The sequence below is a fragment of the Lycium ferocissimum genome, chromosome 2 (assembly GCF_029784015.1).
Source record: "Lycium ferocissimum isolate CSIRO_LF1 chromosome 2, AGI_CSIRO_Lferr_CH_V1, whole genome shotgun sequence".
NCBI lineage: Eukaryota > Viridiplantae > Streptophyta > Magnoliopsida > Solanales > Solanaceae > Lycium > Lycium ferocissimum.
In genome coordinates, this window is record NC_081343.1 from 37957956 (window position 1) to 37964723 (window position 6768).

Sequence of the window (6768 nt, forward strand, 5' to 3'; positions counted from 1 at the left end):
CACCAATTAAACAAGACCCACAATTTCTTCCCTCACCTACCCCATCGTCACCTCCACAGTCACCTTGACGCCTTCGCTTCCGCCCCTACCTCCACAACTACCATAACATCGACGTACCTAAAAATACTATAAAACTTGCCTCAACGCTTCTTCAGTTGGCGGCCCTTGTTGTTGGAACGTTCGCTTGCTCTCCATTGAAGAGAACATTAATCATCTGTTATTGAATTAAAAATTAATTCGCTGCACTGTTTAGTTTCCACTATTTTTCATTATTTTTTAGAGGGGGCGATGGGATTATTCCAAGTTTAGGGTGGGTTTAAAATTGGAAAGAATTCGACACTATTAATTTTAGGAATGGTGGGGCGCCAGGCGGTGGAGGCGGCCAACAGAGGTGGTGGCGGCAGTGGGTTGGGTCAGATGGGTGGGTCGGTTGAGAAGTTGGGGACGGGTCCGTTACAGCTTATGTGGCAGGTGACATGGAATTTTTAAATGACGTGGCCATGCCACATTGGAGGAATGTTAGGGCTGAGGGTAAATATAACAACTTTATTAACGGTAAGGGCATGTTTGATAAGACCAACTTACTAGGGGTAAATATGAACCTTTTCTCAAAGTACATGGGTAAATTTGGCCCTTTTCCCTAAATAAAGACTCTCTCTGTTTTAATTTATGTGAACCCATTTGACTGGACACGAAGTTTAAGAAAAAAAAGAATACTTTTAAACTTGTGGTGTTAAATGAGTCACATATATTTTGTGTGGCTATAAATCATTGCATAAAGGTAAATTGTTTCTAAATATAGAAAGGGGTCATTCTTTTTTGAATGGACTAATAAAAAAATAGGTTCACACAGATTAAAAAAAAAGGAGTATAGTTTTTCAAAAACAAATTGGATATTCTTGTTGTTAAAGAATGAATCTTGAGCCTAACTCAATCAAAAAATTAAAGTTAAAAAGACCACCCATCCTTAAAGGGTAGATGTGAGACTCTTAACACTGTCCTCACGCTTAAGACTTGACACCGGATGCGTGGGCAATTTAATATGGTGGCCCAACTTCAGAAATGAGAATTGGTGATAAGTTCAAGTGCATTCATGTTTTGATGATTGTCAAACTGATTCAGAACCAGATAGAGACCTGGTCTGTGATCTGCTCTCTGTGTATCTTGCATGGTAAGCAGAGACAGCTGTAAAGCCGAGCTACTCACTGCACACAAGTACAACAGTTGAGTTGGCCCATGCTTTAGGTCAAATATTGAATGTGTCATGCCCCAAAACTCACCCTAGGCGTAACAGGCATCCAATGCTATGAACAACACTGAAAACACCTTATAAAATTAATAAAACGTCAAATCTTTTTCGATGATCTTTCAACGGTTATATCAATACATTATAAATAGCTAACTAACTCATGATCACCATCAAGTAATAAAATCAGCAAAAGTCTATCATAAATGTGTCGTTATAAAACGTAGCAACACCCAAAGAGTCAAGAAATGACTTCAACAACTACCCATAGAAATAACGTCTATCTATGGAGCCTCTAAGATGATAAATAAAACATAATCTAACTTCGGGACGTAGCCCGAAAACTAAAATAATAACTAAGAAAGGATGGTGCCCCACGACCAAGCATGTGAGCTCACCAATAGTCCAGAAAGTAGAAAGCCATCTTAATCCGCGCGCGTATCACGAACTTTCTCCTCAACGTTACCTAACACACCATAAAAAACCACAATGGTATGCCTGAGTATTGGGTACTCAATGAGTGTCTCTGGAACAACAGTTAATATAACAAAATAGTAGAATAAGGATCAGTAAAACAGTATCAATAAAAGCAGTTTAATTTCAGAGATAGAATAAATCACCAACTTAGTTACACCATTAAGGAAAACCGTTAAAGAGGAAATAAATCAATTTCAACTCATTATGTCATTTATCACGTTGAAGTCTTTCAATCATGAATTCAGGATCATCAACAAACCACTCACAGGTAACCAAAGTATAACACAGGCCGATATAAGCCCAAATTAACATAAAGAAGGGACGACCATTTAAGGTTCCCTAAACCACATAGAAGCACCACATCGGGGTTATTAACCCCAATGGATACCCTTCCTCCCGAATAGCTAGGCAAAGACCACACCGGGATTGCGAATCCTCGATGGCCACTCTTCCTCGAGAATGGCTAGGCTAACCCCACTAGGATCCATAGTGACTACCCTTCCTCTCGAGTAGCTAGGTCAAACACAAACAATATAAATCATGGCAAAAGAGACGAATCACCATCCTAGCATAGAAGCCGAATCACTCAAATCATGGCATGGAAGCCGAATCACTCAAATCATGGCATGGAAGCCGAATCACAACTCATAACATAATAGTCATATTATTTATTAAGGGTATGTTCATCATCCCATTATAGGGGTACATCAAGCCATTTCAATTTTAGAAACTAGGTTCACTTCTTTAAACAAGTTTCAAATCAAACACAAACCATTATAGAGCGTTCACAAACGATAGTCAAACTTTTCAATTATCAAGTTTAAACATCCCTTATGGGGTAATTCAAGTTTGAATACCAAAGCTTTATAGCTTAATTTTTCAATCATCCTTTAGAGAGGAAAAAAATCATGAATACGTATATATAATATAGTGCAAACAGGATTTAATGTAGGCTTGTCCCTCATGCACACAAACCGCAACCAAAGAGTTCATAAAAACTGATTGAAAGAGTTTGTTCAGAAAGAGGCATACAAATCGCCTTCATAGTCAAAAAGAATTTTTAAAAGAGACATGCCTCTAATCCTGGTATAATCTAGAAACCGGATTCCTTCCAAGTTCAACAATCACACTACAATGGTTATTAATAACAAAGTTTAGAACTTTAACCAATTCTAGGGATTTCTACCCTAATTCGAAAAACTAGGGTTTTTCTAGCCTCAAAACTTGTTCTTGAATCTGTATGCTCTACACCAATCCAAAAATTATAACTAAACTCAAAAACTAAAAGTCTTACCTCTTAGACGAAATCAACATGCCCTTATCTCTTTCTTCTTGAGTTTTCAAGAATCTAGGGTTTGGAGAGATGAACTAGTGTCAAGAAGAGTGAATTTAGTGTAGAATTGATATAGATGGAGTAGAAACTCTCCTTAGAGGTTTGGGGAGGCCTTAAGGTTGATTTTTCGTGATTAGAGATGTTTAGCATCTAACCCCAAGCTTAAATATAAGAAAGAAACGCGAAGACCCGACTTTTGGCCCAAAACCCGACGTTTTCGCAACGGGCCCTTGATGCGTGGCCATTGCGTGACCCCTTGAGGACCTGAGATTTAGAGAGGGTGTTTTTGTGCATTCGGAATGCAATGCAGAGCCATCACATGGGCCCTCACACGCGCGACGCTTGTCCATCACGAGGCTCGTGTTAGTTTCTGCGTAGTGTTCGGTAAAATGGACATAACTTCTTGTACTGAGATTTTTTTGGCCTCCATAATATATCTTTGGAAAGGTATTTCAGTGACCTACAACTTTCATATTTTGCATTTTCCAAAATTCCCAATGCAAATATCCGAAAACGGGACATAACTGAAACTATCTCAGACTAACTTCTTGTACTGAGATTTTTTTGGCCTCCATAATATATCTTTGGAAAGGTATTTCAGTGACCTACAACTTTCATATTTTGCATTTTCCAAAATTCCCAATGCAAATATCCGAAAACGGGACATAACTGAAACTATCTCAGACTTAGACGAATCTAAGGATTTCTAATGAACCTCCTTATCTCGTTTGACCCCGAAAAGATCATTTGATACCTGTACCCATCCTGAAGGGAACCATATAGCTAAGATGACATCTAAACCCCAATTATTTTACATTCACACCTAACTCGAATTTACGGGATATTACAGAATGAGTGGTCTCTATCCATCCCACATGCTTCCCACTATATATATAACATGTTGCAACATATTGTTTAACACTTGGAAAACCTAAAAATCACCCAAATGGTGCAGCCATCACAAGACTCTCCAAGTGTTCAACAAAGCTAATCACAAACTGAAGGACCAGTTTCCAACACTGAAGATGCTTTATTCTCTTAGTTTGTTATAAGCTTTGTTTTATGTGCTTTAACTTGTAAACCTACTCTTCTCTTATAAGAAGCTGTTGTAGGTATTTTAAATTCTTAGTAGTTGTTAGGCAGTTTACCTTTCAATCTATTAAGTGGTACCCTTGGCTAGTTTAGTCTAAGGTGTATTAGTTGGGTTTGGCTTGGCTAGAGTTAGTCAAGTGGAGGTATTTGCAATCAGTGTATTACAAAGATTGAGGGACTACGGGAGTTAGTTTCTAGGTTGCCACCATTGTAAGGGTTGAGGGATTATGGGAGTTAGTTCCTAGCTTACGATAGGTTGTAATATGAAGTTGCTCGTGTAGTGAAGTTGAAATCCTACTGGGATAGGTCGTGGTTTTTAATTTCTTGAGTAAGGAGTTTTTCACGGTAAAAACAGTGCCTTCTTTACTTACTGAATTGCATAAGGGAACTGGTACTCAATCAGGTCTCTTCATATTGTGTTTGGTGGACGCATAGCCTACATTAATTGGTATCAGAGCAGGTGCTTTCTAAAAGACTAACACCTAGAAAGAAGTTGTGAAATAGCAGCCCCACCAAATATGGAAGAAGGTCAATCTTTCACCAGACCACCTAGATTTAACGAAAAATACTATGGGTCGTGGAAGACGAGAATGCACGACTTTATCATGGTTGAAGATTCAGAGTTGTGGGGATATCATCTGTGATGGTCCTCATATTCCAGCACACACAAGTGAAGATGGTGTTAAAATCACTGCCAAAAAAGGAAAGAATACAATGATGCTGACAGAAAGGCAGTGGAAAAAAATTATAAAGCAAAGAAGATCCTTGTGTGTGGAATAAGACCTGATGAATACAATCGAGTCTCAGCGTGTTCAATTGCTAAAGAGATCTGGGAAGCTCTCCAGACTATTCATGAAGGAACAACCCAGGTGAAAAACTCTAAGATCGACATGCTCGCTATAGAGTATGGGCTTTTAAAATAAAAAAGAATTAATCTGTTCATGATAAGCACACCAGATTCACCTCTATCATCAATGAGCTTTATTCTCTGGGAGAGGACATCACAACTACTAAACTGGTGAGGAAGCTGCTTGGTGTTTTGCTGGATTCTTGAGACAACAAGGTAAATGCTATTTCTGAAGCCAAGACTTCACCAAGCTGACGGTCGATGAACTCATTGGAAGCCTTAAAGCCTATGAGATGAAGATGACCTTGAAGAAGAATGAAAAGAATGAAGTAAAAAGAGAAAAGAGTCTTGCTCTCAAAGCTGCTAGAGAAGACTCAAGTAATGATGAATCTGAGCTGGCATATCTTATATGAAGATTTATTAAACTGATCCGAAGAAGTGGTGGAATCTTGAAGGTAGGAAGCTCCAGCAGAGACTCAAGAGGAAATGACTATCTCTGCCATAGGTATGGTAGACCTGATCACTTTGCCAAAGAGTGTTCTCTGAGTAAACAGGACAGTTATGACAGAACTACAAGGAGAAACTAGCTTCCTGACAAAAGGTTCAGAAGAAAGAAAACTGTTGATGAAATAGTAAAGTAGGAACTTGCTACATTAAGGGACTCCTCCAGTGAGTCTGAAGATGAGGACTACAGAAGGGATATATCCATGGTGGTGAAGTCTCCAAGTATGAGTCTATCTTTGCGCTCATGTCAAAGTCAGATTCAAACAATAGTAATGAGAGTGATGAAGTGGAAGAGGTAAATTTCTTGGAGGTAAAGAAAAACGTGAAAACTTATTCTCTAAATAAACTCATGTCACTGTCAGGTGTGTTAATTGATGCCTATCATGCCCTTCTTGCTGAAAAGGATGCACTAACACTTGAAATCAGTAATTCCGAATGTGAAAAAGACAATCTGTTAGTGTCGATTCGAGAGATGAGAGCAGGTTAATGAGACCAATCAGCTGAATATTATCCTGGAAGGCCAAATAAAAGGGGATACATGAGTGTCTCTTAAAGGGAAGGGTGAAGCTAATAAAATTTATTTGGAGCTTGAAGATGAGATCAAAAAAGTAAAACGAAGTCTCACTACTGAAGTCGAGAGGAGCAAGAAATTGAAGGAAGACTTGAATAGAATTAACTTTGATCTTGATAAACCTCTCAAGTAGACATGGTCCTCTGACATAATTACCTCCATGTACAAGAGTAAAGGAAGCAGTAAGGAAGGTATTAGTTACAAGAAGACAACCTACAATCCCCACAGCAAGTATGTTTTCACCACTGAAAATTGGCTGTGTACTCATTGCGGGCAAGCAGGTTACTACAATGAGTGTTGCAAAGCATGAATTGAATCTTTTCAGAGGATCAGAGACTTGATCAAAAGGAAAGTAAGTTTGGGCACGAAAGGAACTGTTTCTCAAAATAAAGGACCTCAGAAGAGTAAAGGGAATGTGCTGCCTATTTGGACGAAAAGGAACTTAATCCATCCCCTCTATAACTATAAGGGACCCAAGTTGGTTTGGGTTCCCAAATCCAAACACTGACATCATATGCAGGTTAAGGAGAGAGAAAAGGAAGGTGGATGTGATAGAAGAAGGGTTACACACACATGGGAGGTGTAGGACTACATATGAACAAAGTATAAAAGTGCTACTCAGCACTGTCAAGACTATCCAGAGACCCGGTCTCTCTGTGAATTAGGTTAGTAGTTCTTTCAGTACCTTCATATGTTCT